This window comes from Peromyscus eremicus, chromosome 1 (assembly GCF_949786415.1).
Source record: "Peromyscus eremicus chromosome 1, PerEre_H2_v1, whole genome shotgun sequence".
Lineage (NCBI taxonomy): Eukaryota > Metazoa > Chordata > Mammalia > Rodentia > Cricetidae > Peromyscus > Peromyscus eremicus.
The window spans coordinates 122,389,827-122,402,524 of record NC_081416.1 but is presented as its reverse complement, the minus strand read 5'-3'; positions in this window follow the sequence as shown (position 1 = coordinate 122,402,524).

Genomic DNA, 12,698 nt, shown 5'->3' with positions numbered 1-12,698 from the left:
ACACACATGGAGTCCTGAGGTGAAGGGGCCCATCACGGTTTCCTCAGAAATCTCGGTGTTATACATAAGTTGGCTTTGCAGTTTTGAAGTACTACCAGCAAATCTTGTAACATTCAGAACTCTCTTATACAGAATATGACAAGAAGGGTGAAATTAACTATGACATAAATAAGACAGAAGTTTGTTTCTGCAAGGACAGCTGGGAAATATGGACTATTATATATTTTCCCTCTTCAAACAAAGTCAGGATTCTGTCAACATGGAAGAGGGAGGGAATGGTGAGCTCCAGGCTAAGGATAGACCTTGACTCAAAGCAGATGGATAGAAGTGCAGGAGGTGGCCCTTGTGAGGTTATTATCTGGCTTCCAAAAGCATACACACACATACACTTTTGCACCAATGCACCTGTTAGTGTCCGCGAATCTGAAATAACCCAAGCAGGCACCAGAGTCCACACAAAGCAAGATTTGTATTGAACTGGGCAGCAGGAAAACAAAAAGCAAAAGAACTGACCGGTCAGGAACAATAGCACAGACTCATAGCTCACTGTATCACCGAATGTTCATTGCAGCCAGTATTTCAGCACAAAAACCCACAAACATCAGTGCCAAGTTACAGTTACATTTTTCCACCAATCAGGATTCAAAGATTGGGGGCTTTCCCTATGTCTTTCCATCATCAGCTGACCCAGAGCGGAAGCTGTTTAGTCCGACCAATCAGATTCATTTGTTCTTTTTGTTGTTAGGAACAACCTAATGTTTTAGAAAATCAAAGATGCATGACAGACTATTTCTTTTGTTTAAGGAGAAGGTTGATCAGCTTTTGGAAAGTCCCCAGCTCCTCCAGGACCTGGGAACTTGACTTTGTTCCACTCTGCAGTTAAAATAGAGTCTGAAGTCAAAATTGGAGTACTTAGAACAAGGTGCTTTTTGCCTGTTCCCACACACATAAACAGGTACACACATAAAAAATGAATAAAGGATGATGTGTCGACCTCAATACACAGTTTCCTCCAAGAATTCATGAAACATTGACCAAGCTGGCTTATGTCTGGAGCCTGAAAACAAACAATACTAAATTTAAAAAAGAATTTAAATTATATAATGTGTTCTTTGACTATAATGGAATCAAACTTAAAACTAGCAACAGAAAGATAATGAGAAAATTTCTAAACACGTAGAAATTTAATAATATACTTCTTTTTTGAAACAGCATCTCTGTTATGTAGCTCTGACTATCCTGGAACTCCCTATGCAGACCAGGCTGGCTTTCAACTCACAGAGATCTGTGTGCCTTTGCCTCCTGAGTGCTGGAATTAAAGGCATATAACACCACACCTGGCTTAAATAATATGCTATTTAATTGCCACAGACAAAAAGAAAATAAATCTTAAAATGAATGACCTTAAATATGCACAAGCTGGACATGGTGGCACATGCCTATAATCCCAGCAATCAAGCATCAGAGGCAAGAAGATCAGGAGTTCAATGCCAATGTCCACTCATAACAAGTGTGAGGCCACTCTGGGCTATGAGATTTTATTTCAGAACACACACACATACACACAATCTCAAGATGTCATTCAAGCTAATGTAATATTAAATGTCACATAATGGGCACATTATTATTATTATTATTATAATTATTAATTGTGTGTGTGTACATATGTGCCACCTCACACTCGTGGAGGTCAGAAGACAACCAGAGGAAGTCAGTTCTCTCTTTTTCCCATGTAGGACTGCAGAGTCAAATACTCAGGTCATCAGGCCTGGGGGCAAGAAATCTCCTCTTTGTATTTTTTCAGGAAAAATTTGTAATCCCCAACAGGGTAAAATTTCTTGTACTACATTAACCATTCCTTCTAAAGTATCTGTATCAGAAGCTGCCAATAAAATGTCATCCATATGCTGGTAAATAATGGATTGAGGAATTGTTTACAAACCATTTCCAGTGGTTGATGTACAAAATATTGGCATAAAGTTGGACTGTTTAACATTCCTTGAGGAAGGATTTTCATTGATATCTCTTTGCAGGCTGGGCATTACTATAAGTAGTCGATGTAAAAGCAAATTTTCTCTATCTTGTCCTTGTAAAGGGATAGTGAAGAAACAATTCTGCAAATCAGTAACAAAGTAGGCCAATCTTTAGGTAATAAAGAAAGTAAAGGAATTCTGGACTGTTAGATTCCATGGCTTGAATTATCTTATTTCTAACTCTCAAATCAGTTAACAATCTCCATTTTCCAGACTTCTCTTTTATTACAAATACAGGAGAATTTCAGGGACTAGTAGATCCCTCAATGTGCTTACATCTAACTGTTCTTTTACTGGTTGTTCGAGCATCTGTCTTCTGAGTGCTGGGATGAAGGGCGTGCACTACCACTGCCCAGATGAAATAGCATTTCTTTCTATTTTTTTGTGAAGGAACATTTTCCTCTGATGACTAATAATTTTTAGCCAGAATATCTTTTTTTTTTTTAACTTTCCTGTTTTACATCAGATCGAGCTTTGAGCAATTTTTCACTATGCAATGGCTCTAGAGCATTTGAAATTAAATTACATAAAGACCATATTTTTAATGGTAAGGGCTCTCTTCTCTGATGAGCTCTCCTCCAAGCTCTTAACACTTGTTTTTACACCTTCAGTTTTAATTGAACATGAGTTGTCTGAAACCAATGACAATGTCATTTAACTGATACCAAAAGCTCTGTAAGCTATTTTTCCTTCATTTTTACTCTATTTTTTTTTAAAAAACAAGCATTGTAATAACTGCACATATCATTGCTCCTGAGATGGGAAGTTTCCCATGACCCTGCTAACCTGGAGTCCTTCTACCCTGAGAGAGCACTTTTTCAAAAATAAGATTTAAGCCGGGCGGTGGTGGCGCACGCCTTTAATCCCAGCACTCGGGAGGCAGAGCCAGGTGGATCTCTGTGAGTTCGAGGCCAGCCTGGGCTACCAAGTGAGTTCCAGGAAAGGCGCAAAGCTACACAGAGAAACCCTGTCTCGAAAAACCAAAAAAAAAAAAAAAAAAAAACCAAAAAAAAAAAACCAAAAACAAAAAACAAAAATAAGATTTATTCTACGTGCTTTTCACATCATGTATCTTGATCCCATTCGTTCCTGTCCCTTCCCATCTACCCTCCAGTCCTGCACACACACACACACACACACACACACACACACACACACACACACACATAGGAACAAAACAAATTTCAAGAGAAAAAGTGAAGAAAATAAAAATGAGAAAAAAAATTTAAAAAGAAAAAAACAGGGAAGGACTTAAAAATCTGGTCATGGAAGCTGCAGTGTGACCCAGGTCTTGCTGTAGACTCCTTTGGTATACACACAACATACTTGCAAGTGTTCAATGCTAGAAGTCCTTGGTCTGTTTTGAGGCTTCTGGTTTCCACTGCACATTCCATGCTGGGCCCCCACTAGGACTCTTCCTGGACTTCCTGCTGGCGACCTATGTTGTGGAGATCCTGCAGTTTTGGGTCTGCCAGTCAGGTCCCGTCACATGCTCCAGCAGATCATAGATGGGGTGGATGTTGAGGCAGGCCAAGTCATAACCCTGGGTCTAGGCCTGGGCAGCTGTAGGGTTGGTCCACAGATGGGAAATGGCGGCAGCTGTCTCATGTTCATGAATTTGGGGATGGCTCAGCCACACCTCCCCAGCAGGGTTAGATCTGATGTGCTGCTCTGGTGAGGTGCAGGGCCCCACCTCCAGTTTTTTTACCTCCAGTTTTTAATAATGTCCAGATCACTTTTTTCTTCAAGCCTCATGGTGGGCACCAAGTGCTGTTTGTTTCTCGTGGGCCTGTGGAAGAAACAGGGTCACTCTAGGATGAATTTTTAGCCTTTGTAGCTTCTGGTGAACTGACTGATTGTAGCTTTGCAAAAGGCTTTTTTATTGTTACACAATTTACACCCTAGCAAGTCATCTTCCACATGCCAAAACCTCTTATCTCCCCAGAGAGACAAATGCCAAGGTAATTCCCAGTCACATGAGATCTAGGTTTTCTGAGTCCTCCCACAACCAAGTTTTGCATAGGCTTCGAACCCTTTAGAAAACACTCAGGTAAGATTTCCATGCTTCCAACAAAAGGTAGCAGACACAAAAGGTAACACTTCACAAAGGGCATATGAAAGGCCAAGGTGCTGAGGCTTCAGAATCAAGCCAGCTGCAAGGCTCACCAGGATATCCTGCATGAAAAAAAGCAGCGTAAACCAAATTCGAGGAAACGGAAAAGAACAATGAAGAGCAGGAACCAGTGAAATGGAAAATATGAGAAAAAAAATCAATAGAACAAAAAATTCTGGTTGTTGAAAAGATTACTAAAAGTGATAAACATCTAGTGAGACCAACAAAAGCAAAAAGACAGAGCTCACACTTACTAAGAACATTTAGGAGCCGTCCCCACACACCCTTGGCTCTCTCATTATGAATTTAGTGGAGGTGAGCTAGCAGCAGCTTGAGAGGGACAAACATGACAACTTTTTTAAGAAAGGTCCAATTCCTCCAAAACCAAAAATTGGCAAAGGAGTCTATCTAGTCCTGTAACCACTAAAGAATCAGAATTAGTGAAATAACAGATTTCCAAAAAGTAACTGTCCAGGTCCTAAGAGTCTCACTGGGGAATCTGTGAGATGTTTAAAGAAGAAACCAAGGAGACATGTCTTCCAAGAACCAGGATGGAGTTTATTAGTCAAGTTCTCTTCAAAATAGAAGCAATACAACATCTGTCTATCTGTCTCTATCTCCATATATGCATATTCATATATAGCATTTTGTCACATAAAAAAGTGGTGATAGTTATTTGCTGCAGGCTGCAGGAATATATCATAAGAACTCAGCTGGTTATGGCAAAGTCACTACCTGGAGGGATCAGGGAATTCCTCCAGAGGAAGCCAAATCCCAAGGAGTTTTTGGTGTTACTTGGCTTGTTATATATCAGCTGTATTCTGTTATGAAAATCATGTGTGCCTTCATAGTTTTCCCAATTGACTTTTCCCTTAGAAGGACTAACAGTGTGGACTGATCACCCTCTGGACTTACACATTCCAAGTATTTGGAGAACAGCCTCAGGAAAGGCTTTCTCTGGAATCAGATATCTCCCTTAGCCACTTTCAAGGACTACAGGAAACACCACCCAGGTGGGCGCCCAACTTCCCAGGACTAACAGAGATAACAGCCCACCTGCAAGTCTCCTGACTTAAATTCCACAAGGAGACACCGCCCAGGTGGGCCCCAACTTCGGAGGACTAACAATGATAACAGCCCACAAGCAAGTCTCCTGACTTAAATTCCACAAGGAGACACCGCCTAGGAGACCCCCTAGTCTCTGATAGTTATTTTGTTTGTTTTTGGGTTTTTTTGGTGTTTTGTTTTGTTTTGTTTTCCACAGAGTCTCTCTACGTAACTCTGTCCTGGAACTCCATTTAGACTAATCTGTCCTTGAACTCAGAAAGATCCTCTTGCCTATGAATGCTTCCATTAAAGGTATGGGCCACCATGTCAGGCCAACCTGATATATAATTTTAAAAGATTTGTTTGGTTGGTTGACACCATAGCAGGGTGGACAATCCTATAATAGTCATCTGTATGCTAAAGGCCCAAAGAACTCACTGAGTTGCTGAGGCCAAGAATCTGGTACCATCAGGACAAGAGGGAGCAGAATTCAGCCCCATTCAAAGACTGAAGGCCTGAAAGCTCCCTCCATAGCCTTTGGTGGGAATCTGCAGGAAAGGCCAGGGACCTGGTGACTGGTGCCCTCAAGTCAAGGTAGGACCAACAGGCACATTGGATCAGGAAGTATGGACTCCACATGTGCTGTCTGCTCTTCCAGAGGGCCTGAGTTCAATTCCCAGCAACCACATGGTGGTTCACAACCATCCGTACCGAAATATGGTGTCCTCTTCTGGTGTGCAGGCAAACATGTAGGCAGAATACTATACACACAATAAATCAATAAGAAAGAAAGAAAATATTACAGTCTTTGTTGTCTGTAATTAAACCAATGTGTTTCTATAAGAAGAGAAAATGTTGTATGCACAGTAGCAAACACTGCAGTTCATAACATATAATAGTCTCAGAACTGAGCTGAGGTGTTTTAGGCAGCATTTAACAGCATTACAGAGTAGAACGGTGCCTGCAATATGAAGCGCACGTGTGTGTGTGTGTGTGTGTGTGTGTGTGTGTGTGTGTGTGTGTGTGTGTTCAGAAACAAGGCTCTAGTGAAGGGTGAACACTGCAAGGAATACATCTGATCCTGCCCGGTCCCGCGGGCCAGGTTATTTGATGAGACCCGAGGAGGCACCTCCTGAAAGATCAATGGGGGCGAGAGAGAAAGGAGACCAGGCGCGTAAAGGAAGACAAAGTCAGTCTGAGTTGCGTCGAGGTCTCCGTTTATTGACTGGGTGTTGAGGCTTATAAACAGGGCTTCAGGCAGGGAGGGGGAACAGGGGAAGCACGGAGAGAAGGATGGAAAATTCCTAAGGGAGGGTGAGGTCGCTTTGGTCCCAGGCCCCTGCAGCTGGCTGATTAGCAGGTACTCCAGGAAGTTGTACAGCCCGAGGTTAGGCCAGGAACTTCCTGCCTTTGTAAGGTTTGATAAAGTAAGGACACCACTGTCCGGAATCGGTCCCCAACAGTTCCCCCTCTTTTCTCAAAAATGGACCAAGTCCATGTGTCGGGGTGGCTAAGGTCCGAGAGAGTCCCAGTCTTAGGCTACACAGGGGGCTTCCCACGCTCGGCAGCATGCCGTGTTGAGCCGGTCTCGGGCGACCTCTGTATGCTGTTGTCTCCGGCGTGGGCCCTGTACTATTCCCGTCATTGAGTACCCTCTAGCAGGACCGTGGGGACGTTAGGGCCTTAGGACACTGAATCTGAGTCCTTGCTGGGGCTCCTGGCCGGCCTCCTCAGAATCTACTCTGTGATAATGAATCGAGACGTGTTGTGGTAAGGCCGAATCAATCTGATTATTGATAAATCGAGTCAACCGCTGAAAGGCCTAGGGACCAAAGATCAAACCACCCGTGCTGATTTTTAAACTCCCTTTTTCTTTGAACCAGCCTTTCCCTTAATTTTTCCATCGATTTCCTGACAATTACAGTATGGTCGGCATAAAAGCAGCATTCTCCCTTCAAGGCTGCACATAATCCCCCCTCCTTTAAAAAATAGTAAATCCAGACCTCTTTTGTTTTGTAACACAACCTCAGAGAGCGAGGTTAAAGATTTCTCCAGAGCAGAAATGGATCTTTCTATGGCCTCTAGGTCAGTAGTCATAGCCATTTGTGACTGCATAAGGTGGTTGCTCTGCACGAGAGCAGTAGTTCCTGTACCAATTCCTGCAGTGATGCCCCAATACCTAACAAGAGGGCAATAGTTATAGACACAGGTTCTCCAGTGTATCTGCCTCTCTGCTCAAAGAATTCCATATCGGAGACTAATTGGACCACAACATAAGAGTTTTCCCATTATCAATGGCAAAGCGAGCTTCCCCTTATTTAGTTTTTGCCATCTGCAAGTGTGTCATGGGTTCCGAGGTGGATATTGGAATTCTAGCATCCTCAGTTTAGTGGTACCCAGACATGAATCATCATTTAGTTAAGACATCAGTGATATAAGAGCCAACAGTAAGTAATTAGCAGAAGCACAAGGCCAAAAGCCTTATGATGGCTGACAGAGTTCCTTATCCTCAAGGAACTTGGAACTTTATCTCAGGTTCCCTATGACAAGAAATTCCCTTTTGATCTAACATTCTGGGGTGGGGGGGGAAACAGGGGCAATGTTTTCTCTCTTCTGTAATTACTTCCTGCTGACATTGGGACGTTGTCGTCAAGGCCCTGGAAAGCCAGAATGTTAGTCAAAGACAAGAGGGAATGTTTTATTGACCAGCTGAAGAGATGGTATGCATATCGGCTGAATTGGTCCATATCAGCTTTCAGCAAGTTCAGGGCTCACAGTCATTTGCAGTAGGTTGTCACCAGCAAATGATGCTTGGATGTATCTGTCAGCCAAGTGGAAACCTGTTGAGACAGATATAAACTAGGAACAGGAGTTAAAACTTATGAACTTATTTGGAACTTTTAGACCCATAGTCTTAGTAATTTGTAGTATTATCAATTTGCCCTGAAATCCATAGTGTCTTTTCTATCTAGAGAACCAAATATAGATTGGACTGAAATTTCCTTGGCCCAATGAAAAGCATCTGTAAGTCTATATTTACAACCTGTTTATCTTTTTTAAAGAGACTTATTAGCTTTAATTAATTAATCCATTGATCAATCAATTACTAAGCTGAGAAAGCTATAGCTAGTCCAGTCATAAATGTCATCAAAGATCTGAGAAGGATAAACTTTACCTGAGTGCAGACTTTTAAGTCTATTTACAAAACAACATAGACTATTCATTACCCAGACTGTCATCATCCCAGGCTCCTATAGTCTTCATAGTGTTGGCAGGACAGCTGTCAGGACAGCATTGTCCACAATTCAGGTGGCATCTTCTTGTCGTTGTTTCATATCTTCTTTGGAGACCTTGGGAGTCATTGCTAGGAGCTGGGGAGCTCGGAGTCTCTGTTTGCTATAGTAAGCTTTTTATCAAATAATGTAAATGCCATATTTATCAGATCCTTGACAGGTTTGAGGACTATTATCTATTAAATGTATCTGAGCCAAACAAATCTAGGCCTAATCTTGAAAATATCTCTAAGTTTGGTAACAATAACCAGGCCAATTTGTTCTCCTATAGATATATTAGTCAAATATACCTCTTAGTTTTTTTTTTTTTGAAAATAGAACAGTTTATGCTTTAAACTAGTATCTGAATAGCCAGATGACTAGTATTAACTTGCATTTCTTAACACAAAGGACATGCAAACTCAGACATTCAAAACCAAACATACATGTGGCCACATTTTTCATTCATACCTGTAGAGTAGACAGACATTTTTACAACTATGACCCTTTGGAGTCTCAATGTAACAGCAGAATAGCAAGACAAAGAAATATGAAACATGTTTCTTTTTTTTATATATATACATATCTCAAGTCATTTTTTATAAAAACATTATTTTTTATCTTAACCAACAATAATTTGAAACCAATTCTCTTAAATGATGGCAAGTATTTGTAACCCACTGAACTCAAATGACCAAAACCCATGTAAATTTTTGTTTTTCCTGTGGAAACAAAAGCATAATTTTCCCAGTATCTTGAACTGGTAATTTAACATTTCTTTTTAAGCAATATCAGGACAGAGAAGGGCTAACAAGAGAAGCTGCTGGCCGGCAGAAGAGACCTTGAAGTTATCACAGTAAAGGAAGGGAGGGTCAGATTCTTGTCAATTACAGGCAGTCCCCATTGCCCTGTCCAAAGCTCCCATCTTTGCCTGCCTGTATGGAGAGCACGTACCCCACCCTCCTGAGAGCAGCCAGCTGGCTGCAGTCCTGATAGCAAGAGAGTTAGGGAGGGAAGGAGGTGGCCTTTGTTATGCCTCTCTTTCCTCCTCTTCCTCTAGAAAAATAAGGGAGGTTAGTAGACAGAAACAAATAACATTTACACAGACAATTCAAGAACTGGAACATCAGCACTGAGATGACAGCCTCATTCACAGCCAGCAAGCCCCTCCTGCAGTATGCAAGCCCCATCTGGCAGGAGCTACCTGTTTATCTCAGTTCAATCAGGGAGTGGGGATGGGGAACTCAGTTCCCTCTATTGTGGCTCACACATCCTTCCAGTGGGCTAGGCAAAGGTCTAATGGAGAAGAAGGGAACTGTCCCATAGCGTCCGTCACAGTCAAGTCAACAAAGAGAACAATTAATACATTACACACAAGACCAAGGGCACACGAAAAAACTTTGCCCCAACAAAACAACCAATAAAGCTCCAAGAACAATGACAGCCTGATGTGCTCTGGGAGGTGAGGGGGTAACCCTCCAGGCTCAATCACATCAAAAACAATCCAGACTCGAGGATCTCTGTCCTTGATCAAACAGACATCAGGGGCTTCCACATCCCTGTCAGTCAGACATGCACCTTTTTTTTGTTGTTGTTGTTTTGTTTTGTTCATACACTTTATTATTCTGTGACAGTTCTCTCTCTACACAGCTTCTATTCTGCTGTCATGTCTAGCTCCTTTCTTGACTGATTTCTCTATATTTATCTACCTCTAGGTTCTATCTTAATTCCTTCATATAGTTCTGACCCTTCTAGGTTCTCATCTATCTAGTTCTTTCCCCTATCAGCTCCTCTCCCATCTCCTTCTCTCTCATCTGGCTCTTTCTCATCTTGTTCTTCCCCATCTGGCTCTTTTCTCATCTTCCATCTCGTTCCTCTAGTCCTGTCTTCTAGCCTTTCAATCTAGTTCTTCCCCATCTCAGTTTGTTCCTCTCAAGTTCTTACCCATCTAGTTCTTCCATTCTCTTTTTTCTTTTCCTTTCTGTGCCCTGGAAGTCCCGGTATATAAAAGGGAGGGTCCAAGCTAAACTGTGTAAAGCTATTACTTAACATCCACCTCTCCTAGGCGGTGTCTCCTTGTGGAATTTACCTTAAGTCAGGAGACTTGTATGTGGGTGGTTATCACTGTTAGTCCTCGGAAGTTGAGCGACCACCTGGGCGGTGTCTCCTTGTAGAATTTACCTTAAGTCAGGAGACTCGCCTGTGGGTGGTTATCACCGTTAGTCCTCGGAAGTTGGGTGACCACCTGGGTGGTGTTTTCTTGTGTCCTTGAAAATGGCTAGGGGAGATATCTGATTCCAGAGAAAGCCTTTCCTGGGGCTGTTCTCCAAATGCCTGGAATGTGTATGTCTAGAGAGTGATCAGTGCACATTGTTAGCCCTTCTTAGGGAAAAATCAATTGGGAAAACTATGAAGGCACACATGATTTTTATAACAGAATACAGCTGATATATAACAAGCCAAGTAACACCAAAAACTCCTTAGGATTTGGCTTCCTCTGGAGGAATTCCCTGATTCCTCCAGGTAGTGACTTTGCCATAACCAGCTGAGTTTTTATGATATATTCCTGTGGCCTGCAGCAGTTCCCCTTTTTTCATTTAGTTAAAAAATTTTTTTCTTGGAAGAGAAGGAGAGACAGTAAAGTAACAATGATCACAACAAAACATACAAAAAAACCCACAAAATGGCTCTGACAAATTCCCGGGACAAAATACAAGGTGGCACTTCCTCCCATTGTGGGGGAAGATACCCAAAGATGCTCCTAAACCAAATCGTCACCTCTGAGGTGGCCTTAGGGCTCTGGGACGTCTCCCTTCGCCGCCAGGTTCACTGTCCGGACACGTCTGCCCCAGTGAGAGCCTGCAAAGTACAAATCGATCGACCGGTACAAAACAAAAGTAACATGACAGAGACACAGACAGGACAGAGAGCGCTCTTACCAGTAGATGTCAATAAACCTCTGGACACTTGGGTGTCAGGCAGGGGGAGTTTGAGAGAAAATCCTCTGCAAGGGCTAGTAAATGTGAAACACGCCCATCTCCCTCTGCTTCCTTTAGAACATCTCTAATCACACCATAAAAACTAAAAAAGGCATCGGGGACATTTTCCCCATCTCTGAGTAATTTGTTAATATCTTTTCCAACCTTGTTCCAAGTCAGAGGGTGAATTCCTGGTCCATTAATCACTAACCAGGGACATTTCTCCTCCGCATATTAGAAGAATTTTATCAAATCCTTTTTCTTAACTCTTATTCCTCTCTCCCTAAGATTACCTTTTCATCTCCTTTAGAAAAACAGCCTCTTTAGATAAATTTTTGCCCATGATCGATGGGACGACATACTTACCTCAAGACTCTCCCGCGTTGCACGAGTGATGCGGTCCGGGCATCTCTACCCTAATCCTCTCCGGGGCCCCTTCCGTTGTCCGTCGTCCGGCAGGTCACCGTGCCTCGAGCCCCACGTTCGGGCGCCACTTGCCCGGTCCCGCGGGCCAGGTTATTTGATGAGACCCGAGGAGGTACCTCCTGAAAGATCAATGGGGGTGAGAGAGAAAGGAGACCAGGCGCGTAAAGGAAGACAGAGACATTCTGAGTTGCGTCGAGGTCTCCGTTTATTGACTGGGTGTTGAGGCTTATAAACAGGGCTTCAGGCAGGGAGGGGGAACAGGGGAAGCACGGAGAGAAGGATGGAAAATTCCTAAGGGAGGGTGAGGTCACTTTGGTCCCAGGCCCCTGCAGCTGGCTGATTAGCAGGTACTCCAGGAAGTTGTACAGCCCGAGGTTAGGCCAGGAACTTCCTGCCTTTGTAAGGTTTGATAAAGTAAGGACACCACTGTCCGGAATCGGTCCCCAACATGATCCAGTATACACTTGATTCCAAAGGAATTGTGTGGCCTGTACACACCCAGAAACTTCCACTGTTGCCAGACTTTCCACGGACCCCACTTTCAGGTTACAGAACTCACAGTTCAAGGAGCTCTCTTAAGCTCCTGAAGAAGAAGATCCTTACAGAACATGATAATGAACTTGGCACCAAAGGTTGGAACACCAGACGGGGGCAACTTTCATAGGGTTGTCCCTAAAACACTTCTCAGCTGAGAGGCAGAGAGCCAGGGCTCCGGAGGGAACAGTGAGGCACAGACCTTAAATAACTCCCGCCAGTGCCAGGAGAGCAGCTCCCGGATTCTTCAGACACGGCTTTCGTTTTTGGCTGCTGAAAATGTCAGCTCTCCTTT